We start from the raw sequence: 14,162 nt of genomic DNA on the forward strand, positions 1-14,162 counted from the left end.
TTGGAATAGGAAAAGTAAATGTCACCCCTATAGTATCCACCACCTTCCTCCAATATGGTTGCATTGGAGTGGAAATAGTGAATGCCACCCCTCTAGTGTCCAACACCTTCCCCAAATTAGTTAGATTGGAGTGGTAATAGTGAATGTCACCCCTTTAGTGTCCAACATCTTCCCCAAATTAGTTAGATTGAAGTGGGAACAGTAAATATCACCCTTCAGTGTACGACACTGTCCCCAAATTTGTTAATATTGAAGTGGGAATAGTAAATGTCAGCCCTTTTGTATCCAACAACTTCCCTCAATATGGTTAAATTGAAGTGGTAATAGTAGGTGTCACTCCTTTAGTGTCCAACACCTACCACAATATGGTTGGATTGGAGTGGAAATAGTAATAGTAAATGTCACTCCTTTAGTGTCTAGTTTAAGAGACAGTGGTCCCTAGACAGGGGCAATGGATAAGGAAAGTGATGAAAAAAAGACCCAGAGTCCCACTTTTATTGCTGTTATTCATATTTTTGAACATTTAAAATATTAAAGCATTCCTGTCTGGCTGGACAGCGTTAAAAATATAGTCCTGACTCGGGGTCAATTTTTCATCACTTTCCTTATCCATTGCCCCTATCTAGGGATCACTGTCTCTTAAACAAGTTATTACCCAAGGTCCCTGACCACTGTAATTCGGTCCCCTTGTTATTTAAAGCACTGCTTTAGTGTCTAATACTTTTTTTAAATGATTTATGTTGGGGTGTGATTATTTAATTCTATAATTTTAGTATGAATTTTTTCCGTTTTATTTGCATGTAGTATAAATAGTTTGTCTAATTTTATTAATGTTGTTGGTAATTAGAAATATAATAAAAAATTAGTTGATTGTATGTTTGTAATCAATAATATCATTAATTACATTGTTTAAAAGAATAAAGTCTCATTTTTCTTAATGTATTTGTATTCAAAGTTTCTTTTTTGTATATTTCTTCGTTTGTAATCATATATAGTGTAACCTAAAAAATAAATAGGTTTATAAAGTGAAGTAATAAATAATTTAGTTAATATTTTTTATTATGAAAAAATGTAAACTATATAAAGTTTGTGGGCTTTCTGATTACCTTGAGGTGGTCTACAACTTATATTACGCATATTTCTCTTGCCAGGTGGAATGGATACCATCTGGCTTGAGCATGTATCCCATCTAACAGACACTGCAACCCCCTCAGTGAACAGAATTGGTCGTAAACCCACACAGTGTCATTAGTAAGGGTGTTTTACCACAGGGACGTGTGTGTACCAAAGCGTCACAAAAGTTGGAACTTCTTTTAAATGAAAGTATAGGTTTTCTCAAATTCCAGTTGAGAATGTTCCAATGGCTGTTGATTCATTTTTTCAAAGGAGTGTACACGTTGGTGTATGTGACCAATCATAATAATCTATCATGGTTTTACCAGTGCCGACAAAGCGTTGATTAATTTGCCTGAGTATTACAATACCACTAGTGCTTTCTTAATCATGTTTTCACTTTTCTCTCATACAGGTTTGCATATTTACACTTTTCTCTCATACAGGTTTGCATATTTACATCACAAGACTTTATTTAGTAATCTTGCATGGTTACTCATTTCCTTGATGTTTTCACTCCAATATTTGGACGCTCACGGCTAGGACTCAGTCCCTTGTAGCACAGGGATTTATGTCGCCCTGACAAAGGCCCACTGACCTTTTTGATATTATTTCGGGCTGAAACATGTTGATCAAATAGGACACTGGGACAAATAATTTCCAGAGAGTATCTCCTTTCCTTTTAATCGTGGCAAGTGGGCCCACATTGAAAGGATACCTGTGACACCCCTAGACACTTTTATTTACTCAATCCCGTCACTCTCACAAGAGCTCCACGTTTGTGTGGTTGAGACCTCCCTCCCAGACCCTATCATGGAGCATTCCACTATATGGTGAGTGAGGGTCCTTAAACGGAAGTCGGGAGGACACCACTGTTAGGAATGAGATCCTTAGAAATGACCAACGATAAACAGTGAATGATACAAGCAATCTGAACTACTGTAACCTAAGTAGCGAACACGCTGCGGAACTACCATGACATGTACAACTGATGATTAAATGTACGTATACTGTTGTGTGGTAGGAAATGAAAATGCCAATAAAATATGTTTAAAAGAAAATGGTGAGTGAAGGTCTCCTTTAAATTAGATGCTACCGCAGGCAATGCGATGTGGCTTTCACAAATGGGAGGATGTGAAAGTGGTGTCTTTCCTCTCCCTGCCCTTTAGCAGTTTACGGGTAAGAATTGCGATTCTCCTATTACCATGACCAGAGAATCTAGATTTCATTAAAGACACGGAGGCTGACATTATGCATTATCTTTTAATGCAACTTCAAGTACAGCCGCCACTTAGTAGTTACATCACAAAGAAAACATCTAGAACAACAAGTGTATCCAGGCAACGGCAGCACAAGGATCAGCCTCTTTTAAATGCAATGAAAAACAAGAAAGAAGAAGAAAAACTTCCTCCGTGGCAACGAAGTCCAAAAGTTGGTGACATCCAAAAGATCAATCCATGGAACAGAGTAGGCGGGTAACTGCAATCCAGTCAAGACGAATTATCTGAAAAGGTAAATAAAATTAGGAAAGGTACTTATCACCCTATGAAGGGGAGTGAAAACAACGGATGTTAAAGATAGCATAAACCACAGTCAAAATTGCTAATCAAGATTAAAGATAGCATAAACCACAATCAAGGTTAAAGATAGCATAAACCACAAAGGCAATAGTAGTCAAAATTGGAAAATGAAAGAGTAATATAATAAAACAAAGCATTATATAATGCAAATAAACAAGAGGCTAAAATCCACTCCGGGAAGGGAGGGGTGGGATAATGTCAGCCTCCGTGTCTTTAATGAAATCCAGATTCTCTGGTCATGGTAATAGGAGAATCGCAATTTCATTACAAGACCGGAGGCTGCCATTATGCATGTTGGTAGTCAGACAGAATTACATCTGACATGTGTTCGACAGGTTTGCAGTAATGTCTTGCAAAGGTAAAGGAGCTTGACCAATCAGCTGCTTTAAGGATGTCGTCTAATTTGGCTCCTTTCCAAAAGGACTGACTAGCCATAGCTCCCCTTAAGGAATGAGCTTGAAATCTAGATAGATCGATGCCTGCCAATTGCATAGCTAATTTAACCCATCTAGCTATTGTAGAAGAAGAAACAGGTTTAAAGGGTCTGACGAAAGAAAGTAGGAGTTGGGTCACGCCAGAAGAGCGAAGAGGGATAGTTCTTAGGTCATATTCTCTCATGCAGTCAACTACACATAACTTCTTACAAGAGTCAAATCTAGGGTAAAAAATCATATCAGACATTGTTTTAGTTCTTCTAAGAATATCGAATCTGACGCCGAAGGCATCATAGGATCTGTTGGATACCTCTAAGGCTTTAACATCCGAGACCCTACGGCAGGAAATAAGGCAAAGGAGGGAAGCTAGTTTGATCGAGAGAAATTTGTTGCTTAACAGACTATTATCCGGCCAATTACAAAAAAGGTCAAGAAGCAGTCTTACGTCCCAAAGCGAGTCATATTTAGGTTTTGGAGGTCTCTTAAGTCTGATACTTTTCATTACTCTACAAATGATTGGGTTTTTGCCAATGGATCGACCATTAAGGAGGGAATGACCAGCGGAAACGGCCGACCTATAACAGTTAATGGATCTGTAGGAAAGACCTCTGTCAAATTGTTCTACCAGGAAATTGGTTACATGCACAATAGGGGCCTCCACGGAATCCAGGTTCCTTTCCATGCACCAACGAACCCATCTTTTCCAGATTCCGTTGTATCTAGAATGGGTACCGGGTGCCCAGGAATCCTGGAGGAGAGAAGAAGCTTGCGCCGAAAGTCCAGTGATTTCGTTGGCTCGCCTGACACTTTCCAGGCAAGAAGGTTCAAAGTCCCATTCAGAACAAGGGGATGATCGAAATCGTTTCTGTCCTTTAGGAGGTCTGGAGCAGCTGGGAGTAGAAAGGGTTTTTCGTAAGCTAATTCCAATGTTGACGGGAACCAAGCTTGGGACGGCCAAAACGGCGTTACCAGGACTATTGATGATCGTTCTGTCCTCAACTTCTGGAGGACACGCTGGATCAATGCAAAGGGGGGAAAGGCATATCCCCGAAGGTCCTTCCAGAGTTGGAGAAAGGCATTCACTGCTAGGGCCCCCGGATCTGGGAGCCAGCTGAAAAAATTTGGAGTTGTGTTGTGAGTCTGCTTGCGAAGAGGTCTATTTCTAGAGGACCCCAAATAAGGTTTAGATTGTTGAATATTATTGGATTTAATTTCCAATCGGTGTGATCTACGAGGAACCTTGAATTCCAATCCGCACAGACATTTTTTAGGCCGGGTAGGTATTCTGCTTTTAGAGAAATTTGGTGTTTTAAACAAAACATCCATAATTCCTTGGCCAGGTTGGAGAGGTCCGGAAACCTTGTTCCTCCTAGGCGATTTATATAAGCAACGGCCGATATGTTGTCCATTTTGAGGAGGACTGACTTCCCTTGAAGGGATTCCCTGAAGCTCATTAGGGCATAAAGACCAGCGGTAAGTTCCAGGAAGTTTATATGGAGGCAGCTCTCCGAATAAGACCATGAACCCCCGGTGCTCTGGTTCTGAAAACAGGCACCCCAGCCATGAAGGCTTGCATCCGATTCCAGAATCAGGTCCGGTGAAGTCCCAAAAATGGCCTTTCCGTTCCATGCGTCCAAATTCTCCAGCCACCAAGAGAGTTCCTCCTTGGCCTCTGGGACCAGATGAATTTGGTCTCCGTACCAAAGTCCGGAACGTAGGGCACTCCCTTTGAGTCTCTGGAGAGCTCGGTAATAAAGAGGGCCAGGGAAGATGGCCTGGATAGATGATGAGAGGAGGCCCAGAAGTCTGGCTAGCTCCCGCAAGGTTAGGAGGTTTGACTTTAGGACGTGGCGTATTTCCTTGCGAATCTTCGATATCTTTTTCCGAGGGAGTAAAAGCATGGACTTCACGGTGCCTACCGTGAAGCCAAGGAATTCTAGAGATCTGGAGGGAGTCATGATGGACTTCTCCCTGTTTATAATAAACCCTGTGCTTTCTATCAAATCCATGGTAGATTTTAAGTCCTTCAGGATCTGTGAGTTGTCTTGGGACATGATTAGAATGTCGTCTAGATAGATTATGAGGCGGACACCTCTTTCCCGAAGGACCGTGGTAATAGCCTTCATGACTTTGGTGAAACACCACGGGGCTGAAGATAGGCCGAAGGGAAGAGCTTGGAACTGATATAGATGTTTGTTCCAAACAAATTGAAGAAAAGGTTGGGATTCCTCTGCCATAGGAATAGTGAAGTAGGCGTCCTTCAGGTCTAGTTTGACTAGCCAGTCCCCTTCTAAAAGCATGTCCTTGAGAAGATGGATACCTTCCATCTTGAAATGATTGTAAGTGACAAATCTGTTCAAGTTTCTTAGGTTTATTACAGGTCTCCACCCTTTGTCCTTCTTTTCCACGAGGAAGATATTGCTTACGAAGTTTATGCAAGCCCAAGGAACTTCTCAAATCGCACCTTTCGTTAACATAGAAGTTACTTCCTCCTCGACAATAGAATGTTGTTCCCGAGTCAAGCTTAATGTTAGAGGAGTTGAGGTCTGGAAGGGTTCCTCCGTGAAATCTATTCTGAAACCTTGTACAGTCTCTAAAACCCAAGGGTCGTGTGTAATTTGCTCCCAAACGTGGATGAAAAACCTTAGGCGACCCCCTACTTTTTGAGTTAAAGAAGAAGAGAGAGGAGAAGGAGTACTCACTTGTTGAATTTTGATTGGAGATGCCTCTCGACCTGAAGTTTCTTGAACGGAAGGAACGACCTCGTTGAGGGAAGAAAGAGGAGTTGTGTTGGTAACCTCGTCCGAAACCTCTTGATCTTGAAAAGGGTCTTTGAAAGAAGCGGCCAGCAGAACGACCCCTTCTGCCGGCCCTTGCAAAAACATTAGGATTAAACACTCTGCGCATGTTGGCTTGCGCTCTATCCAGAGCCGTAAAGGTAGCTACGTACTTCCCCAGGTCTTTGATCATATCCTCGCCAAATAACAAACCATTTGGATTAGAGGGAGACTCTTTCTCCGCCATATCGCAGAGTTTAGGGTCAATTTTAGAGAGGACTATTTTCCTCCTCTCTGTATTGAGGGATGCGTTGGCATTACCCAATAGAATAAGTGCCCTCTGACTCCATCCCCGTAGGAGGTCAATATTAGGTTGAGTCCCTTTGATATAGCTTTCTTCGATGAGATCAATCATACGGCCTAAGGGGCCGAGCATGTCAAGCATGCGATCTTGGCAAGTTTTGAGGGAGCATTCAAACCCTTTCCTAGGGTCTCTGCCCAATTTAAATAAGAATTTAATTAGCTCTGGGTCTAGGTTGGGGGTAAGGCAAAATGTGTCCTCATTGACAGGGCGTGGGCATTCGGCCCTAAGAATATTTCTTGCCTCTCTTTCTAAAGGGTGCTTGACCCAAGTCTTAATAAATTTGGCTACATGATTTTGGTGCCACCACTGAGGGCTTCTAGGGTGTTGAATGTTGTCAGGGGAAAACATTTCTCCACCGAGGGGATCAAGAATAACTTTTTTAGAAGAGCAGGGGAGTTCTTCTTCAGAGAAATCGGGGTCAAAATCATCCTCATTTTGATCCAGATCCAGTATATACTCGTCAAGTGACTCGTTAGAGGGTACGCTAGGCAAGAGAGGGGTTGCATTGCCATTAGGGTATTGTGAGCCGCTTAGGGCATCCCAGTGAGATGTGTCGTTATAGGCACATCATTTCTTTGGGGCGCTTAGGCCACCCGTAGCATTTGAGGAGCTTAGTCCTCCTTCAGGTTTTGAGGCGCGTGGTCCTCCCAATATAAATGAGGTGCTTTGACCTCCCATACTTCCCTCATTATTTAAGTTGTTGCATTTTTTGGTTCTTTTACCCCCAACATTAGGTGGTTCGTTGGACTGCGCTCCGAGGAGTGCGGGGGTCTCTTACCTGCAACAATCTTGTCAATAGTCTCCCTCATGCAGGAATGAATCTCCTTATGGATCATTTTTTTGATAAGATCCTCTTTGTTAGAAGGAGCGGGTGTAATAATTTGAGAGTCATCAGAGTCAGATATATCAGACATTTTTCCCTCTTTCCTCTTTTTTTTTTTTTGAGTCACTTAGAGTGTTTAATTTCGTAGAGTAAATTGGTTTCTGATAATAATCTATTGATAAAAGGTTGGAGTAGTAGTAGTATTGTAGGATGAGGCAGAAAGCAGTCAAAATGAAGTTCCCAACTGTCGATTAGCAGCTGTTGTAGGGAGTTGCTATGAAACGGCATTGTGAGGGGGGTCGTTGCTAACGATTTTCCTCTAACGAGAGAGCAGCGAGACGAACGCGTTGTCTCTCGTCTCTATATCCATTTTTTTTTTTTTTTTAATTATTGAGGCCAAGCAGTGATGATCGTGTAGGAACGGTAAACGGAGAGTGGGCGAGAAGAAAAAGAAGTACGTCCTGCAGCTTGGACGTTGTAGCTGCGGGAGTCGAGTTCGCGATGCTAGGATGACAAGGGCTGCAGCGGGTGATGTACGGAGCCGGCTGCGGTAAGCGAGGAGCAGAACCAGGATCGGGTTTATGAAGAGAGGCGAGGGGTAAGCGTAGCTCAAAGAGCGCTCCTAACTCGAAATAAACGCACACTCAAAATAGCTTAGCAACGGGTACGAGGAGAGACTCGTGGACCAACTTGACTCAGCATACAAGTTCAACGACGATGGTAGCGTAAATAGCAGTAAGACATATAAAAACATGCTCAATAAAATTATAGTACACCTTATAAGAAGGAATAGGCAAGTAAACAAATAGATAAGCAACACTAGTATAACCAGATAGTAAACTATAGTATAAAAAGACAAAAAGGTTAGGAGAGAAAAGAAAGCCAACTTATCTGACTTGAAGCCACATTTAAAAGAGGCTGATCCTTGTGCTGCCGTTGCCTGGATACACTTGTTGTTCTAGATGTTTTCTTTGTGATGTAACTGGGACAGGTACAGACTAATTTGCATGTGGCCAGGTTCTGAGCTGGGATGGTGCAGTGAGCTAAAAAACGGTGATGGATTTAAACCATGATCTCTTGACTTGGGAAGAGTATTCTGCATCATTCAGAAACTCTGTCCATCACCACCCCCTTTTTCCCAAATCGTAACTACTAAGTGGCGGCTGTACTTGAAGTTGCATTAAAAGATAATGCATAATGGCAGCCTCCGGTCTTGTAATGAAATTTGCCCGACTCAAAAACAAACCCAACTCCCTTAAAAACAAGGCGACTGAACAAAGATCTCAGAGCCACTATCCAAGAAATATTTAAGGATACCATGCACGTGGATTGATCCTGTGCCAAAACAATCCATTGCTATGCAATTAAATTAAATGTGGACAACCCCCGGGATTAAAGGGGCCAGAGACAAAACTCATGTTTATGCCAAGTAGACCCCCAGTGGAACCAACAGCAATGGGAAGCTAATCAATCCTACATTTGGAAAATAAAGACCACAGAAAGAAGAACCAGCTGTAAATTCTAGGAAAAAATGCCAGTAAAGCACACAGGTGAGAAACAATGTCTGAGGAATGAAGAGACGTGCAAGAAGAAATGAGGCACCAACCCTTCCTGATTGACAAGGAAGATAAAGAAAAGAAAATGTTCATTCAAATTGAAAAACAAGAGTTCAACATGTCTGAGCAGACCATGCTAGGGGTTAAACTCATGACCTGAAGATGACTGCAATTGATAATTAGAGCACTTAAACCATTGCGCCAGCCTGCCACTGTACACCAGGCCAAAACTGTGTTGCGGTGAACCACACGTGACGGTGGAGATCCCTCCACCTGCCACAAGGGGTAAGAGAGGTCAGAACATGGATACAACCTCCCAACTAGACATTAATTACCTAAAGGTATCAAGAACCATAAAACTCAAGGACTAAAAATAGACAAAACCTTACGTGGCGTACACCACAGAATGCGGAAAGGAGGTAATTCCTTTTTGTTATTTAAGCCTCACACACCCTATTGGTGCCATGCTTCATCATCGGGTTCACCCTGACTCCGAAAGGTCAGGGTGGGCTCGACCGTATTTCAGGGAGGACTTAAGAGATGTAGGCCGGGGGGTTTAAAGATAAAAATCCTACTCCGTTCCTCCGGTATCCCTTTTATTCACAGGGACGTAGCGGATATTAAAAATGTAAAAAACAGGTCTCTTTTGGAGGTTATGGTCCTATGACCCTAATAATCAGCCAACATGTTTCAGCTCGTAAAAATGGCCTGCTCGGTCCTGGGCTTTCATCAGGGCAAAACAAACATTCCCTCTTGGTGTTGATTGAACACGCGAAGATGGCTTGACATACTACAATCCCCATGTACCCAATGGGATTGTGAGTTCAAAGAGGTTCAACACAGTCGTGGTTTTGACTACCACAGTGCAAAAAAACTACATTTCCCATGATGGCGGTGGGATCCGTAGTCTGGAATTTCTTATTGAGAGTTGGGAAATTGAGAAACTACACACACAATGGTGGCATGATATACTACAATCCCCGTATACCAACGGGATTGTTAGTTCAAACAGGTTCGACATACTCGTATTTTTGACTAACATGGTGCAAAAAACTACATTTCCCATGATGGCAGTGGGACCTGTAGTTTGGCAATACACGTACAGGAAGTGACGCGCAGTATAGGTGTCAGGATGGGAACCTCAGCCCTCCCTGAGCATTTGGGACACAGATGAGCCGGGTTACTTAAACAGACGCTTGTGACGAGGAAAATGCTAATGCCGGGATGCACGGGAACCGAATAGGTTGATAACTGGGCAGGACCTTTGGAGTAGTAAGTCCCTACCGAAAGCGCTCCCACCAAAAGATGTAATATTGTCTTGGCCATGAGGAGAACAGTGAGTCCTAACACTATAGTTTTTTATTTTCTAACAGCGTATGACTACAAGGCCACTCCTTTCCGTGATAAACAATCATTCTACTCTATTTGGGCAAGAGCATACCCAGATGTATGGCTTAAGAATGGATGTTGTATATATGTACAAAGGCTGGCTCATGAAATATATAAGTAACTGTGAAGGTGTGTTGTCAATTACGTGAAGTACAAGTGGGATAAGTAGTTTGCTACTTACGAGAATAAGTGAAGTGCGAGAAATGTACGCATGCGGCCAAAATGGCAAGTGGTGGTCAATAAGACCCAATATCAGCTCTTCTACATGATCATAAAATATAGATCACTGAGTGATGGGAATATGAGCGCACCTAGCATGATGTGTGCAATTGTACACGAGGACAACGATTACTGTATTGCATAAATTGTATGTCTTTTTGTCTCCTGTCACATTACATTACAGGCGGAATTTTTACGCACATACCGGGAAGGGAGATAAGTATACTCTCTATTCCTTCACAAAGTGACAGCTTTCTGTTCCTTCAAAAAATATATATAGAATAACATTTTCAATCAACACTAGGGAGGGAATGGTTGTTTTGCCCTGATGAAAGCCCAGGACAGAGCTGGCTATTTTTACGGGCTGAAACATGTTGGCTGATTATTAGAGTCATAGGACCATAGCCTCCAAAGAGACCCGTTTTTTACATTTTTAATATCCGCTACGTCCCCGTGAATAAAAGGGATACCTTGGGAACGGAGTAGGATTTTTATCTTTAAGCCCCCTGGCCTACATCCCCTAAGTGCTCCCTGAAATACAGTCGAGCCCACCCTGACCTTTAGGAATCAGGGTGAACCCGATGATGAAGCATGACAAAACTGTGTTGGCCCTATCGCGACGACCAGCCATGTTAAAAGTATAGTAAACAATGAACATTTTTTCTATACTTGTAAGATGGCTGCTGCTGCTTGACGCAACACACATGACCAGACAACACATGCTGTATCACACAATGCAGCAGCCATCTTCTAAGTATAGAAAACATTGTTTTCATTGCTTTCTCTACTTTTAACTCAACCAGTTGGATATTGGCAAAGCCAACCATGCTGCTCAATCAACATCGGCAAAGCGAGACTCATTGACTTCGCCAATGCTGGCTATATTTGAGAAATAGATGGAGTCTACCCATATGTGCAACAGTGAAAACGTGGTTGAGGGTGGAGATAGAGGAGTAGAAAAACACACCCAAGAGGGATATGAGCGAGATAGGAGCTGAAAAAAGACTAGAGGAAAATGGAGAAGGCATGAAAGAACAGAACCTTCGTTTTTTAGAATTAAGATGAAGAAAATAACAGAGAAATTGTTGGAGGTGTTATTGGAGGCTAGGGCGTTTGGGACCCTACCTCCTACTATGCGCGAGGGTGTCATTTGTCTCATGTTGAAGCCGAGGGGGGGGGCGGAGGATCCGTCCTCCTCTTGTCCCCTGACTATGATCCACTCTGATGTTAAAGCTATTACGTAGGGCTCCCCTTAACAGAAAACTGTCTATCTAGGATTTTGAACCCTTCTGGGCCATAGAAAGGGATATGTACATGGTGAGGTGGAAATAGGGGGGATGCCACCTGGTGGGTGATCTTTTGCCAGGGGAAATTGTCCTTACATTTTAAGATGCACAGGACGCCTTCCAGGTGGAGATGCAGTTTCTGCATGACGCCAAGTTGGAGAGCACGGTGAGGGAAATTTGGAATACGTATCCGGCTGCGCCACCTGCCTCTAACATGCTCGGATGTGCCTGATTAGAGGCTGTAGCAGCATGGAGACAACTAATAGATAACTTTAATACATGTGGGACTCTGGAATCTGACTCTGATTAGGTGGTTTGGGCGCTATTGATGGGGTCACCTAGTGTGGATGAACATAATGTATAAGCTATTCTTGCTTACAGGCTTGGTGTGAGGAATACTGTTACTTCATTAGCAGTGTGGGGCGAGGGGTAGCAGGTTGGAGGGTAATTCGACTGCAGAGTTGATTTGCACTGAATGTTATGTTGTAATGCTTTATTGAAAATTAAAAAGTGAAGGTTTAGAAAAAAAGACGAAGAAAATAAGAGGCTATCCATACAGGGTTTGACCTGGAGATACAAGGGGCTCTAGAGAATGTTTTATTACCAGCCACAAACTGCACCAAGTGTTGGCACTGAGCAGGTCTGACACTCTCCAAGATGATATAGACGGTGGACATTGTCTTAAAATTGTTTTTTTTTTTAAATAGAGTGAAGTGGTTTGTTTCATTGTACAAATTTTCAAACATATTGACTAAAATGCAGGAGGCTGTAAGGGCAATTCTGCAGAGAAACATATGAAATAGTTCAGTAATTCAGAGTCTGGCATGAAACCCTGGAGCACTGGTACATTGAAACAGCAAATTCTATATGCACCTGTAAGAATATAATCCACCTCTCTGTTGTCAGCATTGGATGGGCTAGAGCATCTCCCCATCCTCAAGCCTATCAGGGCTTCCTTGCATCCTTTATGATCAGCTCAGTCCAGCACCTGCCATCAGATCCCAGAAAATAAGAAAAAATAGAATTGAGAAGTTGAAGGCAAAAGGAGGAAAACAAAGCAAAGATCTTAGCTTCGTATGCAATATTGTCAAGATAGACTGAAAGATGTAGTGGGTGTAAGTTGGTGTGTGTACATAAAAACTATGGGGCATATTAACAACGCGGCGATAAAAAATTATCGCCATTTTTGCGGCCGTTTTCGGTCGAAAAGCGGCGATAATTTTATCGCCTTATCAGCAAAGACACGCTATCGCGTGTTTTGCTGATTTTGCTCCCGTTTCCAGCACGCCTAACTTCGCATCCCGAATGAGATGCAAAGTACGCGTGTCTGTGGAAACAACATGGGTAAATATCGCGAAGGCAGCTTCGCGATATTTACAATGCGGGGAAGCGATTATTTTTTTCGCGCTAAGTATGCCTTAACGCAGGAATTTAACGTCTGTTAAATTCCTGACTAAGGCATACCTAACATCGGAGGTGGATTCATGTGATACGACCACAGGGTCGTATCATCAAGCATATCGCCGTTTTACATGGAACATCGCTGGAAAACCAGCGATGTTCCATGGAAAAGGGTGCTATCGCTGGACTATACATCGCCATGGCGCTAAGCGTTGTTAATACAACGCTAGCCTGGCGAAATATTCCAGCAATAGAAAAAAATGCGCTATACAAGGTCAGCGATGATTATCGCTGCCTGTTGCAAATATGCCCCCAAGAGTCGCCACAGGACTGAGCACCGGGGACCACTGAAGCAAAGAGGGAACTGAGAAGGATTGGAGTCCAGGTAACAAAGTTGGTGATAAAAAGAAGGATAGAAAGACACACATGTGAATGCAGAACCTGAGATCCCGAGTGAAGACAGTGTAACATATTATTATAGAGAGCCACTGTATCAAAGAAGAAAGAAAAGTGTGCAGTGACCTGCGGAGTTCTCCATGATTCCATCTTGTCTCGTCATCATCAGCCACTACATGGATCCCCTTATAAGTGTACTCACCAAAAACAACATAACAAATCACTAATAAGCCAATGGCACAATGGCACACAATTATATTTGAAAGTCTCCTCTGCTCCAGAAAGCCAACACCTCAGCCCCTGCTTGCACCTCTTCCCTAACTCGGTGTTCACCATCTTCCTGAGCTTAACCCCACCAAAGCAGAATTCCTGCTACTCGCCAAGAAGAACAAGCAGCAACTTGTACAACCTGCCTCAACAACATGAACCTGGATGGATTTGAACCCAACTTTCATCCAAAGCCATGTCACTCTACAACCTTACCCTCAAGCAACACATCACCAAGAAAACAAAGACAGTCAGGTACCAGCACTTTCTACTAAGAAAACCAACACCATTCCTCCTAAAAATGACTTTAGAACTGCTGTTCAAGTCCTAGTACTCTTGAATCTGAATGGTGGTCATTCCTTGCTCCATGGCTTCTTAGGCTTCACTTTAGCCCCCCAAAAGGGCATTCTACTTGCCACAGCACACCTTGACAAGGACCTGATGAAATGTGACTGATTGGCCCGCACCCTAGGCTATCCTCTTTAAGTGCCCTTTTTAAAAGCACCTGCATCACCTAAAAAGCCATCTCGACCAGCAGCGCTGCCTACCTGGGTGGC

The sequence above is a fragment of the Triturus cristatus genome, chromosome 1_2 (genome assembly GCF_964204655.1).
Source record: "Triturus cristatus chromosome 1_2, aTriCri1.1, whole genome shotgun sequence".
In the NCBI taxonomy this organism is placed as follows: domain Eukaryota; kingdom Metazoa; phylum Chordata; class Amphibia; order Caudata; family Salamandridae; genus Triturus; species Triturus cristatus.